Genomic DNA, 20,219 nt, shown 5'->3' on the forward strand with positions numbered 1-20,219 from the left:
CTCAAGGAGACACTTGCACTAGCTCTGTCTGCATACTAAAAATAAAATGGAGCTTTGGTAGCCTGAAGGGATTACACCTGAGTTTATCCCGTTTTAATTAGAAATATTGAATCCTTGCCAGACATGATGTCATTGTGTGGTCTTATTCCAACTGATATCGGCTGCTAGGCATCAAATCTGAGCTGCGTACAGGCAACAGGCTAGGACCCCTGCCTGAGGGCTTGGAGTGCAGCTTCTGCAGTGCACTGTCTGCTAAGATCATCAAAAATGCTTGTCATTCCCTGGACAAACTCTTTAAAGTGTTTGAGAAGAGAGTAAGGGCCCTCCTATAGTGGGGAAGCCCACCTCAACATCTCTCCGGTAAGTATGCTAATTGCAAGTCCTAGTCAGAATCAGTCCATGGTACATGATAGTGGTCACAGTACAAATAGCAGGCAGCACTGTTACAAGAATGCCTGGAATTTGGCATGGTCCCCAGTGAACTTGTCAGGTAAGGGGACATTGGATGTGGGGACAGTACATGTCTCCAGTTACCACCAGGTTTGCACCTGGGCCTAGGGGGCAGCAGCACTGTCTTTTAGTGTAGCAACCTAGACCTTCAGTTTCTGTAAGGCCCTGAACAAGCCTACAAGGGTAAGCGGGCTTCCTGCTGTTGTAATTCCAGAAGAGATTTCCATGTTGTTAAGCCTGCACCCTTCCTGCATCTGGTCTTTGTGTGCTCCTCAAACTATGAGCTGACGACAGTTGGGTGGCCAACATAGTGAGTGGAACAGGACCCTGTCTGATGGTTGTGCTGGCAGTTCTGAGTAGTGGCAAGTGAAGCTCCAGGAGTCAGGTACCAGACTGCGGGTGAAGCCAGAGTCAGGGTTGAGGAGCCAAGCCAGAAGTCAGAACTAGGACACCAAGAAACAAAGCCATAGGTCAGATTCAGAGCCAAGATTGCTTCCCTGCCCAGCTCCCAAAGACTAGACTGGAGTGGATAGGAATCAAGTCTGGAACAGGACTTGAACAAAGCTAGAGGAGTGGCTGGAGGCAATAGCTGCAACCAGACTGGAGCTAGGATTAGAAGCAGGGAAAATGCAGCAACAGGCGCAGTATAGGTTGAGCAGCTGCTGTGCTGCTGAGGCCAAGACAAGGTTAAAGTAGCAGGCCACAGACTATCCTGGCCAAAACAGGAAGCACAACCATGTGGAGAAGGCTTGTTAGGTTGAGCTTTGCTGGTTTGCTAGCAACCAGACAGGGAGACAGCTTTGCTCCTAACAGAGTTCCACCACCCCAACAAAAAGCAAGTCTGCTTTTTCTATACAAGAAAGGAATATCCAGTTGAATGTCCCTGGCACAGCAGGGAAATAGCTAGCACCAATCACCTCTGCTCCTCAAACTCCCATCCACTGCTCTGCCCACTGAAGTCTACAAAAGTGCACCTGTATGGTAGTGCTCTAGAAGGGCATTCCCACAGGGCAATGGTGTCATGGAGGGTATGCTACTGTATTCAGTGTGAAAAGAGAGAGAGTGTACTGTAGGGAGGCCTCTACATGCATGGCCTCATGAGCAGGACTCATAGATTTAAGGCCAGTAGGGACCATCATGATCATTTAGTCTGACCTCCTGCACATCATTGGCCATAGAACCTCACCCACTCACTCCTGTAATAGGCCCATAACCTCTGGCCCGAGTTACTTAAGTCCTCCAGTCTTGATGTAAAGAAGACTATAATCCACCATTTATACTGGTTCAAACCTGCAAGTGCCCCATGTCCCATGCTGGAGAGGAAGGCAAAAAAACCCCAAACAAACAAATTCAGGGTCTGTGCCAATCTGACCCAGCAGAAAATTCCTTCCCGACACCAAATACGGTGATAAATTAGACACTGAGCACATGGGCAAGACCCACCAGCCAGATACCCAGGAAAGAATTCTCTGTAGTAACTCGGAACCCTCCCCATCTAGTGTCCCATCACTGGCTAATGGAGAAATTTGCTGCTAGCAGTTGCAGATTAGCCACAAGCCATTGTAGGCAGTTTCATCAGACCATCCCTTGTCAAACTCACTACTGAAGCCATTTAGCTTTTTTGTCCCCATTACTTTCCTTGGTAGGCTGTTCCAGAACTTAACCCCTCTGATGGTTAGAAACCTTTGTCTAATTTCAAGCCTAAACTTTTTGATGGCTAATTTATAGCCATTTGTTCTTGTGTCCACATTATACTCCTGGAGGAATTCTGTGCCACAGCACAAGTGCAGAATTAATGTCCACACCCCCTGTCAAGGTTCCTTCCCCACTCTGAACTCTAGGGTACAGATGTGGGGACTTGCATGAAAACCCCCTAAGCTTACTTTTACCAGCTTAGGTTAAAACTTCCCCAAGGTACAAACTATTTTACCTTTTGCCCTTGGACTTTATTGCTCCCACCACCAAGCATCTAACAGATATATAACCGGGAAAGAGCCCGCTTGGAAACATCTCCCCCCCCCCCCGCCCAATCCTCCCAAACACTACACCCCCTTTCCTGGGGAAGGCTTGATAAAAATCCTCACCAATTTGCATAGGTGAACACAGACCCAAACCCTTGGATCTTAAGAACAAGGAAAAAGCAATCAGGTTCTTAAAAGAAGAATTTTAATTAAAGAAAAAGTAAGAGAATCACCTCTGTAAAATCAGAATGGTAAATACCTTACAGGTTAATCAGAATCAAAACAGAGAACCCCTCTAGGCAAAACCTTAAGTTACAAAAAGACACAAAAACACGAATATACATTCCATTCAGCACAACTTATTTTAATCAGCCATTTAAACAAAACAGAATCTAACACGTTTCTAGCTAGATTACTTACTAAATTTTAAGACTCCATTCCTTTTCTGTTCCTGGCAAAAAAACATCACACAGAGAGAGATCCTTTGTTTCTCCCTCTCCCTCCCCCCAGCTTTAGAAAGTATCTTGTCTCCTCATTGGTTATTTTGGTCAGGTGCCAGTGAGGTTATCCTAGCTTCTTAACCCTTTACAGGTGAAAGGGTTTTTCCTCTGGCCAGGAGGGATTTTAAAGGTGTTTACCCTTCCCTTATATTAAGGACACCCCCCCCCCCAAGATTGATCCCCCCCACCAGAATAATTGATTCTGAAGGGGTGGTAAAGGGAAGATGCAAGAATGGTCACATGCCGCTCCTGGGCAGCGGTCCCCAGTTCAGGCCTCAAGAGTAGCCAGAAGAGACATAAGTCACTGCCGCAGCGGGGGTAGGTGGTGGTGGGGGAGGGAGGTGGTGAGTGTTCATTCAAGACTCTATCCCTCTCACTCGCTATCATGGGGCACCCAGCAGGGAGGGGCAGGGCTCCAGGGTGTTTCTGGGGAGGCCCAGCCCTTGCACTGTGTCAGGGTAAAAAGGAGCTTGTTGGCTCTGTGCTCAATTAGATTAAATTCTCTATGGTAACTGACTTCCTCTGGATGCAGCTGAGAAGAACCACCACCATGCAGCTGGATGCAGCTCCTTGAATTTGGGGCCTCTAGAGAGCAGTCTCTCTATGCTACTCCAAAATATGCCAGCTGGTAACCCACCACCATGAACACTGTAGCATGCTCTGACCATGCCCCTTTCCCCTCCTTGTTTCCTGTGTAGGGATTGACATAGGAATTGCCTGTACAGTAGTCAGGACTCTTCCATACCAAGGGAATACTCAGCTAGGAAGATCTATGTGCTTTCTGGCTTTTTTTCCTGTGCCAGAGTGGCACCAATGGGCTAGATTACAGCTCAGGATCTATTTTATGAACCAATTAAAAAAAAAAAGATTGAGGGCAAATAAAATGTTAGAACTATAAACATGAACTAACTTTGATCTTTTCCCACTTTACTTCATATAAAGTGCACTAACATGTTTTGTGTACATCAATCATTTTTGATAGGAAGAACTGAGAATTTTAAGTACAAATTTGTTAGATAGTAACAAATTCCCTGACCCCTCCACATATGCACCTTTTGAAGGAGGAAGTCAAAGATCTTTAGGGGTTGGTCTTATTTCTGAGTCTTTTGATATCTTTGTGTGCACATCAGAACGCCTGCTGTGTGAGCAGCAAGACTCAACATAAAAACCTTATGGTATACTATGAAATTAAGTTGGTCATGACACATTTATAAAGCAACTGATAAAACGTCAGAACAAAATACTTCCCAAAGTAACCAGCCAGGTCTGGATGAAGTTACCGAAGACCAAAGGGATATTCATTCTTTTGCACAACGTGAATGGCCTTCACTTCACACATCAAAATTGGCTACACCAGATTCTTGTGCTAGAGAATTCCCTGCAAAACTGCATGTGTATGGGGACAATTAATTTGCACATACTGCCATGTTGTTCTCAGTCATGACTGGTGGTCTGTAATTGTGGATCATTTTTGCATAAAAATCCCTCCCAAACTGAAGGAGCACAGAGCTCAAGAAGATGGCAGAAACAAACATCAGAAGGCCATTACAAGCATACTGAAAAACACTACAGAGGCAGAGAAAGAACATGTGGAGGTGAGTGGAAATAAGAAAATTTTATAATACAGAAATAAGGTAAGTGGCTTAGAAGAGGCATAGCGATGAGGTCTCTATTTGCTCTGAGGTCTTGAATAGACAGCTCAGTTTTAAAGCTTTTTGTAGAGTGGTGACTATGGTCAGTTTTCTGTTAAGATAATAAAAAATAATAATACTCTATATTAGGTAACTTTTGCACTGTCACATATTTTACAATTGATTATAATTTAATAATGCAGTTTTGTTATTCAGTGAGAGTCTCCTTGGATAGAGGCATAAGCCAAATATCTATATACTGCTAGATATATATATATATACATATACACACACACATACACCTATTATAATTTGCCATAAATCTAAATTAAAATTAAAAATAATATGAATAAAGGGGTTAATCTAAGTGTAAATATGTGTTGGGATTTTGTGGTTCCCAGTAATAAGCAAATGAGTCATATGCTGGGCAGAATCAAGGGTCTTCGATTCAACTCAGCAAGACTTTGTTCAAGGTGCACAAAGGGAGAGCCCCTGGTACAAAAATCAGCCAGAGTCCCTCCAGCAAGGAGCCCCTCCCCTTGCTATTTTATAGCACATGACAGTTACATAACACAAACCTCTAACCAATCATATTTAACCTTTCTAGACATGGATTTGTTCATCACATCTCCATTCCACATGTTGAACTTGCCCTCCTCCCCTTGGCCTTTTCTAGAATGTTCCTAGGGTGGTGAACCACAGCATGCTTCTTTATGCGCAAGTACCTTGTAAATCACATTTTGGTTAAAATGAACACAAGCATACCCTTCGTATGTTATATGGATAGTAAACATTTGTGTTCACTCAAGACCAGGGTAATCCACTGGCACGAGACCAGGGTAATCCACTGGCACGAGACCAGGGTAATCCACTGGCACGAGACCAGGGTAATCCACTGGCACGGCTGCCTGCAGCTCCCAGTGGCCGCAGTTCATCATTCTCGGCCAATGGGAGCTGCAGGAAGCAGTGGCCAGCACATCCCTGCGGCCCATGCTGCTTCCTGCAGCTCTCATTGTCCAGGAATGGCAAACTGCAGCCACGCCTACAAATTGTCAGTGTAAACAAAAACTGTCTCACAGCCTGTCAGCGGATTACCCTGACAGGCTGGTTGTGGCCCGTGGGCTGCATTTTGCCCACCACTAGTATTCACTGTTTCCAAATTCTGTGCATATCCTATTTGGTGCATATTGTTAACTTAATTGGTGAATCATTCAGCAAGCCTTTTCAAACGGTTGATACATATTTTATGCCTCTGGTAGTAGGAAAGTGAAGTAGTGTTTTGGTTCCTGAAAGAGAGGTACAAGAGGAGTCTCCAGATGCCAAAGCATCCATGCCTCGTAGCCTAGGTGGAACATGCTGGCACAGCTGGTTCCATGCTGTTCAGTATCACTAAGAACTTTCTGTTTACAATGAGTTCTTTAATGAAGAGTGCAATAGCAGCTCCCCAGTTTCTGTGCAAATTATTTGGAAACTGTTGAATGACTCAACTAAATTTGCATTGTTGAAAGAGACTTTTTCTAGCAAAGAAATGTGAATAAATTCTGTTTAAATCTGGTGTCTGAGAGCAGGTAACCTTGCACTGTTAAAGCATTTGACCTTCTGGAAGAACTGCAGATATATTTCCATTCACATCTAGAGCTCCCTTCAGAGTTTTTCAAATTTATGGAGGCAGAAAATGTCTCTCTTGTTAAAAGACTTGCCTGTCTAGATCTCTTTAAAGAGGCATTCCATGAAGCTTCTGAAAAGCTTGACAAAATGTGTGTCACTTGGACAACCAGGTCTGAATTTTCAGAAGGCTTGTAGGTTATTTGATTCTCATCATGTTTATATCCTGCCAGAACACTGAGTATTTTCAAGTTATACCTCATTTTTCTGAGGTACCTGAACAGGAGATAAAACTGTAGAGGGTAAAGATTGTGCCTAAACCTATTCAAGGTCAAGCTGTTTTTGTAGACTGCCAAGTGTTTTGGCTTTCAGTGAGAGATAATTCCAAATATCACTAAACTGGCCTTGAATTGAGTAAATGGTGTCTCAGACTCTGCAGATTCACAGAGAAGTTTTTCACTGTACAATTCAATCCTTCCTGCCAGAAGAAATCACTAAGTGAGAAAAACTTGAAAGCTCTGTTTTCTGTATAATAATTTAAATGAAAATACTGGATTGTACTGAAATTCAGGACAATGATTAGCAAAAATGTGTAGCCTAGATGTGTGAAAGTGCTGAGCAGTTTTGACTTCCATTTTTATTTTGCCGTTTGGTCATCTGTAATGTAATTTAAATGAAAATGAAGGATAACAACTGAAATGCAGGGTACTGTTTACCAACTATTTGGAACTTAACTTTCATGTTTTCAGGAAATGCTGAGTACTTATTGTGACTTTTTTCTGTATTGTAATTTAAATAAGTTGCCAAAATAATTGAAAAACTGACATATGAATATTGTTTTATGACAACTAAAATATGCAGAACTTTGCTGAATTTTTAAATATTCTCCACTACATTTTTCTGGCCATATTTTAACAAGTGTTCAGAAGCCAACAACTCCAATTATTAATAAGAGCTGCTAGATGCAGAGCACTTCCATTTACTTTAATGGGCTTTGGATAGGCTCTATAGTCTTTTTTTTTTTTCCCCCAAAAGTGACAAAATGTTGTGTGTTAATGGAAGCAGCTGAGTAGTGAGCACTTGTGAAAAATCTGGCTACTGGCATCCAGTTGTACAGCTCGCAAATGTGCGGCAGGTATGGCAATAACCAGTAATGAATTTAGAAATCTAAAATATTTAAGAATTAAATTATTTCAGTGAAGACTTCACATTAGGAAATGGCCCAGAGTTTCGGATAAGTTTTGGAAATATTGAAAAATAAACAAACAAAGTTGAACAGAAAAGGATGCGACTGGAAAATGGGATCAGAAAAATTCAGATTCGACTGCTGCTTCCAAGCCCAAAAATTCTCAGATTAAAGGGACGCTGCCAATTTGAAATCTAGTCAGTTTTAAAAATGTAGTTAGTGGTTCAGTAACTACACCTGCTGCTGACTTTACCTGCTTAATGTTTGTGGTTTTACCATCTCCTTTTTTATTACTTTTAAAAATGTTTTTCTCTGCATATGGAAGATCTGCATAAACAATGCAGAAAACAGACTGTGCAAAGACTTCAGTGGGACTACTTGCTCATGCGACTCATGATTGAGCCCTAGCTGACAATACAGGGAAAACAGCAATACACCCCTTACCAGGAGATGCACAAAGAAAACAAAGATCAGACATCTTTGTCTACTTTCTTTTAGCTGTCAGAATCCGAGAGGTTACTTGTACCAATAGTAGGTACATTTTTTTTCCAAACAGAAGTGTGATTTTTAAATCGAGGGTGTCCTTTTAAAAAAGGTTTTATTTCTGTTTCAGCTTTTGCTTGGGAAAATTTTCAGTGAAGTTAGAAATTGATCCACTGAAAACAGAACATCCTGATCAACACCAAGCAGATAATTTTAGTATTTGACAGCCCCAAGGACAACTGAACAGCAGCCAATGATTCTTCTCCACAAAAGGAGATGAATGAAGCATTTTGATGCATTTCACTGTGACTTAAGGAACTTTTATAATGCAAATACTCGGAGCAAAAAAACAAACATGAAACATGGGACCAAGTTAAAATTGGATTTACTGCTGTGATTGGTAGCTTTACTTTGTACTATGGCTTTATAGTTAATAGTGATGATTATGTTTAAAGGACCATCTGGTTGTGCATTCAGGAACAGCATGTTTTTTATAAAGTACAATATATTTGATTTGGAATAGGTTATCTACGGATGTAGACAACATGACTCGGCTATTTTAAAGGACATATGTTCTAGCTAGAAATGTTACTTTAGTGGGAAAGTAACTTTATTCCCCCCCTCACTACTACTATATAATTTTTAAACGAGATGACTAGTTTAGAAATGTCAAATTAGAACTGACTCATTCTGAAAAAGTCCATTGATGGGGTTAACACTGTATTTTTGTGTGTGGAAGTGTTAGAATTTATATTTTCAGTGCCCTTCACTTGTTCCTAAGAGCATGTGTTTAACTTCACATTGTACACACAAATTGTACACACAAATGATTTTGAAAATTTGATCCAGAAAGGGAATAGCTTCCACAACTAGAACTAGAAAATGCTAAAGGAGTGAAATACATGTGTGTTGCCCATATAATTCAGGGTACCCTACATTTTCCTTTGCTTTGGTGGTGACAACTTCAGCTTTTTTCATTGAAACATTTTGAAGTGTGCCATCTCAGTATTATGCTGTGGGACCCAGAATTACCGTATCTGACAATGGAATAGAATCACACAGAACGTCAGATAATAAAAGTGATCAGTTTGTATAGTTCAAGTGTAATGCTTCACTGCTGCAGTTTTAGGAGGTATAGCATAGTATGTGTCAGGCTGATGAGCATGCCTGTGGCCCACTAGCAAAACAGGGATGCAATTTATTGTTCCACGGATGTGCCATTAAAATAAATCTTCCTTTTATAGAATGTGAATGTAATAGATTAATACTTGTAACTTCTCATTATACTTCTAGTAAAGCATCACAATGGAGATTGCATCTCTCCTCAAAATTGTATAGAACGTATCAACTTACATATTTGATCCTTATTGTAAAGTTATATTACATTAATCAGTCAGTCAAAGTATGTTATCTGTCTCCAAATTCCACACCGTCTGGAAGGATCCTTTTACCTGTTCCAATCTTTTCAGCCTTTTTTCCATCATTTTACATTAGCAAACACAAAAAAGTCAGTCAAAAGACAGCTACAGAAATGGGGTATGGAGAACCACCTAATTCTAAATAAATGCTAACCTGTACGCCCAGAAAGAGAGATTTATATCTACTGGTCTTTATATGTAAGCCTTTTTCTCTACTAAAGAAAGGTCACTGGTCCTGAAGGAGCACTCAAGGAGGATAAGGCCATTGTGGAGAAGTTAAATGAATTCTTTGCACCGGTCTTCACTGCAGATGAAGTGAGGGAGAGTCTCATACCTGAGCCTTTCTTGTTCAGAGACAAATCTCATGAACTGTCCCAGTTTGAGGTATCAATAGAGGAGGTTTGGAAACACTGATAAAATTAAATAGTAATAAGTCATCAGGACCAGATGGTATTCACCCAAGAGTTCTGAAGGAACTCAAATATGAAAATCGCACCGCCACTAACTGATATATAACCTATCCACTTAAATTGCTGTCAGCACCAGATGACTAGAGGGTAGTGAGTGTAACATTGATTTTTGAAAAAGGTTCCAGAGATAGCCCTAGCAATTACCAGCTGGTAAATCTAATTCAAATATATCAAGTACCATGTGTCCTGCACCCTGGTCCACAGCACTCTTAACACCTAGGCAGGCCCAACATGCCATGCTGTGACCTGCCTGTAGCTGCTAGAATATCAGCTCAACTCTAACACAGGACTCCAGAGAGATCTGATTGGTGGGATCTTGTGGTCCAAATTGTTCCACAGCCCTTATTTAACTCAAGCATATGAACAGGAAGTTGAACATACAACTGGTTTCTTTCCTGCTTGGGAATGCTTCCCCTGTGATACCTGCTCCTACTAATCTCCTGATAACCTGACCCTGACTCCTGATCTCTGGGTTGCCCTTGGGCCTGTCTTGGACTCTGCCCTCCTGCTATTGGACTCAGTCTGACTCCCGACTCCTGCTCCGACCACTATGTCAGACCACCTACATACCTTTCATGACAGTGAACCAAGCAAATTGGTTGAAACTATAGTAAAGAACAGAATTATCAGACGCATCAATCAACATTATTTGTTAGGGAAGAGTCAACATGGCTTTTGTAAATGGAAATAGTGTCTCACCAATCTATTAGAATTCTTTGAGGGGATCAACAAAAACGTGGACAAGAGTGATCCAGTCAATATAGCACACTTGGACTTTTAGAAAGCGTTTGACCAAAGACTCTTATGCCATGACTGTTGACCTTCCCTCTTAAGCAAAGTTCTCTCAATTTGTTAAAACATAAGCAACAAAAAAAGTAGGAAAAGAGATCAGTTTTCATGGTGGAGACAGGAAAATAGTGGGGTTCCCTGAGGATCTGTACTGGGACCTGTGCTGTTCAACATATTCATAAGTTACCTGGAAAAAGAGATTAACAGTGAAGTGGCAAAGTTTGAAGAGGACACAAAATTACTCAATATAGTAAAGTTCAAACCTGACTGGGAAGAGTTACAAAGGAATCCCCAAAACTGGCTGACTGGGCAACAAAATGGCAGATCAAATTTGAAGTTGATAAATACAATGTAATACAAATAGGTAAATATAACTCCAGCTATATATGAAAATTCATAGAGTCTATATTAGCTGTTACCACACAAGAGATCCTGGAGTAATGAAAACATCTGCTCAGTGTACAGTAGCACTCAAAAAAGCTAAAGGAATGAGGGAGATAAGACAGAATATATCATAATGCCACTATGTAAATTGATGGTATGCCTATAGCAAGATTTCTGAATGCAGTTGTGGTTGCCCCATCTTTAAAAAATAAAAAAAATAATAATAATAAAAAAGAGATTAGGTACAGAGAAAGGCAACAAAATTATTAGGGTTATGGAACAGCTTTGTATGAGGAGAGATTAAAAAACTGGGACTGTTCAGTTTAGAAGAGCCACGACTAAGTGGGGATAGGACAGACGTCTGTAAAATCATGAATGGTGTGGTGAAAAGGTATCATTTACCCCCTCCCAAAACACATGAACCAGGGGTCACCCAATGAAATTAACAGGCAGCGGGTTTAAACAAACAAACATAAGGAAATACTTCTTCACACAATGCACAGTCAAGCTGTGAAACTCATTGCTAAGGAATGTTGAAGACCAAAAGCATAACGAGTTCAAACAAAATTAGATAATTTCCTGGATGATACATCCGTGAATAACCATTAGTCAAGATGGTCAGGAACACAACCCTAAACTCTGGGTGTCCCTAAACATCTGACTACCAGAAGCTGGGACTCAGTGATGGGATATGGATCAGTCAGTAATTTCCCTGTTCTGTTCATTTGCTCTGATGCATCTGCCATAGGCCACTGGCTAGATGGACCATTGGTCTGATGCAATATAGCCATCCTTATGTTTTTAAGGATCAGATTCTGATGGTGTACTCTTCAGCATGAGTACTCAGATTACCAGAATCTGGTTGTAAATTAAGAACTTGAGCATTCATGATTGACTTATTATCAAGAACCACAGCTAGCCTACAAAGAGGATACATTTGATATGGCTCTATAAAGAGATTGCCATGAAGACTGGATGTAGATCTCAACTTGTCTAGAGTTTGCAATATGAGGTTTAGATTTCTGTACATCTCTACCACTGACAGATACTGGAGATACTTGATCTTAAAAGAAAAAAACAAGAAAAAAAAACAAAACAAAAAAACCTTGATTTTGGAACATAAGTTTAAGAATTCTATTCTTTTTGTCATGTGTGGATTAGCTCATAAACTCTAATAAAGTGCTCAGATACTACAATGTTAGGATCCTTCTAATTATCAAGACTGATAGGTGGTCACTCTGGTATTTCTGTTTGTAAGTGGATATACACAATTGCTTAAGTAGAATCTGAATTCCATGATAAAGCTTTATTCTATTTAATTATATTTCATCTCAAACACTGCACTCACCTCATAGCAGTCTACTCACTCTTCTTTATAAATTAAGTTTAATCATTCTTATCAATCTATGGAGCTCATTTGCAGCTGACGTTATGGGTCAAGTTCTGTCTCTGATTTACAAGCATTTGTTCGAGGTTCTTCTTACGATCTATTAATTTATGACTACTTTTGCACCACCATCTGATGGTATTATTAATCATTTTAGACCAATAATTTCTCAGCTTTCATTTTTATTTTGTGTAGTTTTCTTTTGTGAGTTGGCATTAATTAGTTTGGAACTTTCTTAGTAAAGCACCAAAAGCTTCTTACATTGATGTAATTCAAGTCAAGTCAAGATGAAATTCAAGTCTCTTAAGTGCTGTGGTTTGGAAATGGATGCCTAAAAGTGAAAATGAAAGAACTGCTTTGTATTGCTGTTCTTGTTTACCAAAAGAATATATGTATATTAGGAGTAAATAACACTTCTAGGTGCTAGTTTGTTATTCAGATATAGTATTAGAAAGGAACTTCAAATTGAAATCTATAGGAATAGAACACCTAAATACACTGTTATGGATATATAAGAGTGTTGGGAAACTTTGGCCTATTAGAATGTATTTGGGAGTTCCACTAAACTGTAAACCCAATCCAATGGTAAGTCAGCTACCAGTTCATAGAATACTGGTGAAGAGAACAGAGCTGGCATGCCAGGAGAGGTAGAAAAAAAAAATCTAAACTGAACTGAAAGCTTTCTAACTTAGACAAGTTCAGCTAAACTTCTACTAACTTGGTGAAAATGTGACTCCCTTTTGACTCCACAGTAACATCTGTAACCCATGGCCTCCAAGTGTTTTGAATTTCAAATACGCAGGATGAAACATACACAGTCCAAATACTGGATGGAATTCTTTGCTAATTGGTAAATTCTGCTCTAGTATCTGGCCAAGTGCTGTCAGATGCATTCTAAAGAGGTATTGTCTTTCATAATATTGTAGCATATTTAAATACAGTTATTTTAGTGGCTACATTTAAGCATTTCCTTCATTGCACTCCCCAGGTAATACTGTCTGCTGGAAGAGGTTATTGTTTTGATTATATGGGATGTTAGTACCTGCTCCTTGAAATGTCTTTTATCAAAGAGTTTTAATCCCTTCACAAACATTTACTTTGAGTCATTTGAATTCAGGGAATTTACTTCAGTTTCTGTCCTGTATAAGAAGCTATACACCATAATGGGATTACCTCTAAATGGCAAGTCTTTATGAAGAAAAACAATTAGAAACACATACATTCAAATAATTGAGTTACAAGACACATTATCCTTTGCTAATTGTGTTATATTTAGGGTTTTTTTAAATACTGAACTGAAATTTCTCGGATGATTTATTTTAGGAAAACATCTTACCCACATAAAATAAATATTGGCCTCTAAACTTTCAAATCATCACAGCAGGTGTTAGCTAGCCAAGACCCATTGACAATAATGTGAGTTGAGTAGCTAAATCCTCCCCCACAATCCTACTGGTGCAGGAGTTCCATCTTCCAGTGATGAGATTATAGGAGTTTTTTACTGAACAATCCACCACTAAGAAAAAGAAAGTATGTTTATATCACTGAAGGATATAGCCTGAAAGAATAGGGGGTTGAGTTTTTGAGGACTATGTGGGTTTGTGGCTAAAAGAATTATTAGTTGTGATGACCAGCATTATAAATTAGTTTTAATTTTTTGTATGATTTTAATAGATCTTGTTTGTATGTTTGTCTAGAACAGGGGATAGGTGTGCCATATAAGTCAAGGGATCAATCATTTTCATTATGAAAAAAGGTATCATTCTGCTTTGACATGAAAACAAGCTTCAAATATTTTGCAAAATGGAATTTGTTTTCTGGCCAGCCCTATATAGCAGCTACAGTCTCTCTATGTACCCTTTATAGGAGAACTGGTAGCTTTTGAATCGGTATAATGATAGATTCAAAGGCAGCATGCCAAATCAAAATTTAACAGTCCGTATTTTGGAACAAGTTGGGGTAGGCAGACCAGCCTTACAGTAAGAAGTTGAACATTTGCAGCAAAACAGTATTTGAGGGATGCTTTGGTATTTCAATTAACATAGTGTTATAAAGGCCCCAGAAGATCTGACCAATATTCTATCTAATTTCCCTTTGCTGATCCTCTCCAACACCAACTGCTTCACAGGAAGGTCCAAGAGAGCCTGTTGTAGGCAATTATGGAATAACCTGCTCACAGGGAAAGTTTCTTTCTTACTGTGATTACAGAGAGGTTTGTTTACAGCTTGCATTGTGAAGGTTATAGCTCTTCAAAAACTCTTGGTTTTATGTAGTCCTCATTTAACTCTGGATCCTCTTATTATATACATTTTAATAAAATGAAATATATCACTGTTAATGCTTGAAAGCTAACTACTATCAGATTATAAATATATTAAAGCAATAATGTATTTTTGGGGTGGCGAGTTGTTTGTCCACAGATCATGACAGCCCCCCCGAACCAAAGTGATTTGTGATACATGACTAGGTGAGAACTGAAAATCTGGGAAATTGAAGTAAATCATTCTTTTAATTACACCCTAAGCCCCTGGCTTACTAGAGGCAACAAGAGTTTTCTGACAGGCTTTTTACTAGCTCTGAAGAAAGCTTTGAAAGTCTGAAATTGAGCTCTGAAAAGTGGAAATTCGGGGGTTGGGGGGGGGGGAAATCAACTTTTACTAAAGTTTAAAAGACAACTTCTACATTTGGGAGAATAGTTTCCCCATTCAATTTTCTTAATGTGAGGAAGCTTATTTCTTACCTAAAGTGCTAACAATATGGCTAAGAGTTGAAATTCTATTAAAACGGTTCCTTTAATGTATAGTTACCATACATGAAAAAGAGGTGTTCCACTCCAAATCTATTGATTGTGAAATGGTAGACTTGATAGTTTCACAGAAGTCAGAAAAGTCTACAGCACTGTATGTAGCGCTGGAAAAAATAGACTTTCCTAATTTCTGATAATATAACTTCCATCTCTGGAAAAATAAAATCTCTGGGAAAAGGGGAAGAGATGATCCTGTTGTACAGAAGTTGTTTCATAGTTTTCTAGAAAAAGAAACACAGAAAGATATTTAAAAAGCCTAAACTCTGCCGGCACATCTCCACTGACATCAATTTTGGCCCAAAATTCCCAAAAGGCTAATAAAAGAATCCTGAAATGTATTTCTAGAGAACAATGGTTTCTTTAGTTAACAGAGAATAATGCATACTGCTCTGAACAGAGAAAGAGGACACAGGAAACTCTGATTACTAGACATAGTTCTAATACTTTCTCTGTGGACTTAACTAGCTTGCCTCAGTTTTCCGATCTTAAAAAATAGAATACCACCTAGGGGTGGATGAATTCAGAGTTCCCAAATACCTGAAAAATACCTTGAGGTTTATGAAAATGTGGTTTCCCCAAGATGAACTGTTACCTGTAAAAATGTTTCTATTATATTATTATTATTAATAATAAATAAATACAAGTTCTTGCTCCATCTGTGCTTATTCAGGCTTGATTACTGCCTTGGACCTCTTTCTAATCAAAACAAAGCAAAAACAAACAAACAACCCCCCAGATGTATACATGGCCTACTGAAGCCCACAGGCATTAATGCCACCTAAGTAATTTTATTATAACCTTTTCCACAGAAACAAAAGACCTGTTATATAAACAGCTTGGCAGCTCAGTCTCAAACAATACCTTTGGATTTTTTTTTTGTTAATATGATTTATGCTGTGCTTAATCAGTGGTACTGAAATGTAAAATAAAATAGTCAGTAGCTGTTACTCCGATTTCAGAGATTATTTATTTTTGGGTCAAAAAGCCAATATATTAGATTTTTAAAAGAAATAATAATGGTATAGAAGGGAAAAAAGTCAGTCTAGTGGCATAGAAACATGTGCAAACAAGTTAGACATACAATGTACATGCAAAACAAAGCCTGCTTAAGATCTTTCACTTGCTCATCCACATGAACTCAGAAACATAACTTTTAATGTTTCACTCAGAAGAGGCTGATAGGCTGTACATAGGCGAGTCCCAGTTGTCTACAGCATCTTAAACACCCACTGAAATCAATGGAAAGACAACCAGTGGGCCTGGTACTAGACCCAGTGTGATTCGGGATTCTCCCAACAGAGGGGCAAAATTTCAGTCAAACAGTATATTTGTCAAATAGGCCATTTCAGGGAGAACAAGACTATTTGTTACCTAGGTCAAAGAGAAAAGAAACTAAAACACACTTTCCATTGCATTTCAAAAGGATTTGTTTAAAAAAAATTAGAAGTGTAAAAAGACCCCTGAATAAGTCATGAAACACACAAGTTATTTTGTTTGAGCCATTGTTTTCTTCATTTCAGCAAGAAAAAAAAAATCAGGTTTGGTTTGAAACGGACCAATTTATGTCTTCAATTTTATTGGGTAAGCCACCAAAAAAATAGAATATATTCACTCAGCTCTACCACTGGGTTTTATAACCGCCTAGGAGTCCCACAAAATCATAGCTACTTCAGTAGTCTCAAGACTGTGCTCAGCAGAGCTCTGGGAACCTATATGCCTGGCCACTGGCTGCTTATGCTGAGCAAAGACTTTCCCCACATCTCTGCACCTTCCTGCTCTCTATTTGAAGAGCTGGGTGAGGGAAGGGGAAGGTCAAATAAAGTCACCTTGACCCTATTCAGCAACCTCCTCTTCCATTAATGGGCAGCACAAGATGAGGGGAAGAGAGATAGAAATAGAGAATGACAAAGTGACAGGAAATATAAATAAATAAATAAATAGAAAGAAACAATGGAGTGTTGTAAGAAATTGGGGAATAATTATGAGCAAAAGTAACTGAGCCATACAAAGCTGAATTTTAAAAAGTATTTGAGGATTGGGAAAGCGTTATACATGTATACAAACACACACACGCGCGCTCTCACACATTCACATTCAAACTGCATGGTTGGGGTGAGAGTATGTTGTCCTTGCTCTTGGTCAGTCCAACCTTTTGAGGGTACTATTATTTGCAGAAGTAATATTTTTAAAACTTTGGATTGCACTAGACTGTTTTAAATCTGTCCCGTTGGGTACAGATTTAAAACAAACACAGGGAGAGAATACTCCTGAAACCTCATCCACAGGATTTCTCTCCCCGACAACAAAACTAGTTTACATTTTGTAAACCATCATAAGTGAGCCTGGTCAAAAAATTTCCAGCAAAACTGTTTTGAAACAAACCACAAACAAAATTCACACATAACTGGGTTTGACTAAATTAAATATTTTGTGAAAAGTGTCTGCTTTCTATGGAAAAGTTTTTCATTGAATGCCTGAAAATTTAAAAAAAAAATAGTTTTTGTACAAAACATGAATTATGGAATTGCAGCCATGGAAGCTGCCATTTGGGTACCTCATGTTCATATTCTCCTCCATGGGCCAGTCTCCCCAGCCAGACTAATCTCCCATGACACGTTGGTTCCTCTCACCAAGAAAGAAGATGTAGTTTGACCAATGAGCCTTGCCTAGTGAGGAGAATGGGCTCATGATGTACACCAATAACCATTCCCATGAATCGCTAAAGCAGCATCAACATTTCAGTTGGTCAAAATTTCAGATTTTGATTTTTCAAATTTTCCTGGTGGAAAAAAATTCTGACCAGCTCTAGTCAAACTATTATTCAGAACAATGTCATATTCTAACAACTGGAGATCAGAAAGATGAAAGGTGAATATGGCAAGAGGTGGGTAGGGAGAATATATTGTATTGGTTTTAGTGTGAAGGTGCTGGGTGGTGTTGTTGTCCTGTGATGTACAGGAGGTCAGGCTAGATGATATGGTGGTCCCCTCTGGCCCTAAATTCTATGACTAAGCCAGAGCACATTGAAGAGGAAAACAATAGTAATGGGGCTCCAGGGTCAAGAAGTTTGAGAATAACTAGCTAATTCTCATGGGGTGAAGTTAATTCCTGTGCAGAGAACCAGCCCATGACCTATACACCATTAAAGCTCTTAAAGTAGAGCTTCAGTTGGATTTCAGTGGTGTATCATCCTCATGCTGATGCGCCAATGAGAAAAATTCTTCACCCATAGGAAGTTTTACATGTATGTTTCTTGTACTTCATGTCTGAATCCTCCAGCATGAGTCCCTTTAGTGTTATAATTAATTCCTCCTTCCCCCTCTCCCCCAGCTCCAACAGGAATCCCACTTATAATGTAGAGTTCTTCATATATGCTTAACAAGCACATTTAGGGCCCAAACTTGTTCCCATTGATATTAATGGCCAAACTCCAGCAGACTTCAATAGAAGCTGGATTGGACTATTAGTAGCTAGAATTTTCGAGGAAGAGATATTTATAGCAGATAATCATTATCCCCAGGCTGATCATTTTAAAAAAGTGTTTATTGGAAGAGAGTTTGGGCTAATGAAGGAGAAATGCATCAACAGATATGTACACTGCTCCCTGGTGTTTTCTATCAATAAAAAAACAAAAAAACCAAAAAAAAACCACTTAGCTTTCCTACATCTATATCTGGGGATTATATGTCTTGCCTGCATCAGAGCACTCTGGAAACATACTTACCTATGCCTCCAGGAAAAAAAAAAACAAAACACAAAACACAAACAGAACAGGCTAGCCACAAATGGTGGTTTAAAGGATTACAAAGTTATACCAGCTATAGGCTATTTAATAGCTATAAAACAATTTCCTGACTAACTTTGACTGCCTTTGTTTAAAAATTGAGCTTTTTATCCGTTTAGAAACCACTGCACTATTTAGCAGTATAAAAACATGGAACAGAAACTGCTTAATTCTTGGAGAAATTTTGTTTCACTATAGGACAGTGGGCTTGCATGATCTGTGGGGAAGTACCTGTATAGAATGTGAATTTAATCTAAAAATATATTTTTCTAAGGTTAAATTAGATACACATAAACATGCAAATGAAATTCATGCAGTGACTGAAGACACGGATGCGTTAATGACTCAATTAGGGCTGCATTGCCTGGCTTTTAGAAAATATGAACCATAGGGAATATAGGCCTATTTGAGCCTAAAGTGAGCTTGCTTGCAGCTCTCTGGAATTTTACACACTTGGAAGCATTTCATTTTATTTGACCCTCTATTGAGGCAATGCAGTTATGTAAAACTCAGTGTGGAAGCTGGGAGAAGTTCAAATGCCATTTTCTACATTAATAAAATAAGACCGTTCTCATAGGGGGAGCCTCAAAAGGCTCCAGGAGCCAGCCTGAATAAACCCTGGAATATTCAGACACTTTTCTGAACTTTGAAATCTTTTCCACCGATTCCACCTACCTACCCAGGCCTCTTTGGATCTCTTTCACAGGCCACTCCACTTTCTACTTCCCTTCCCCAAACGACCACCACTGTGCTCTCTCCCCGCAGGTACACATAATGCAGATAATGTGCCACATCAGTAATGAAAAAAGGAAAAACACCGCACAAAAAAACCCAAACAAGTACTTAGTGGCTGGAAGAGGAAACGTAGTCTAGCAGCTACCTGTTGCAAAATGGACACTGTAAGGTTGCAACTGCTTGACTTTGCCAAATTTAAAGAGCCAGCTCCAGAAAAGTATGCTGGGGAAAAGGCTTGATCTCAATGGCAATAAGGTGTCCAAATAAATTTCAGGGTCTAGGCCAAAGTTCTGATGAAAGGGAAAGCCTGCATTAGGAGAGGTAGTAGAGACCAGGAAATCATTAAAGCAGACAGTCCTTGGGAAGAGGCTTTTTTTTTAAATATTGTACATATTTCCCAACCCACTTCAAGGCTTGTAATCAGGCACTTGTATGCCTATTTCCTGTCTACCTCTTGTTCTTTCTTCCTGTGATTTGTATAATCTCTGTGTCACCAACATTTAACAAAGTCTCAGTAGGCCAGACTTTCCAATGGATTGGGCAGGCAGCAAGCTTCACATTCTTCATGTTCTCTCAAAATCATAGAAATGGCTAGAAAGGACCTTGTTATGTCATCAAGTCCAACCCCTA

Source organism: Lepidochelys kempii, chromosome 2 (genome assembly GCF_965140265.1).
Source record: "Lepidochelys kempii isolate rLepKem1 chromosome 2, rLepKem1.hap2, whole genome shotgun sequence".
NCBI classification, from domain to species: domain Eukaryota; kingdom Metazoa; phylum Chordata; order Testudines; family Cheloniidae; genus Lepidochelys; species Lepidochelys kempii.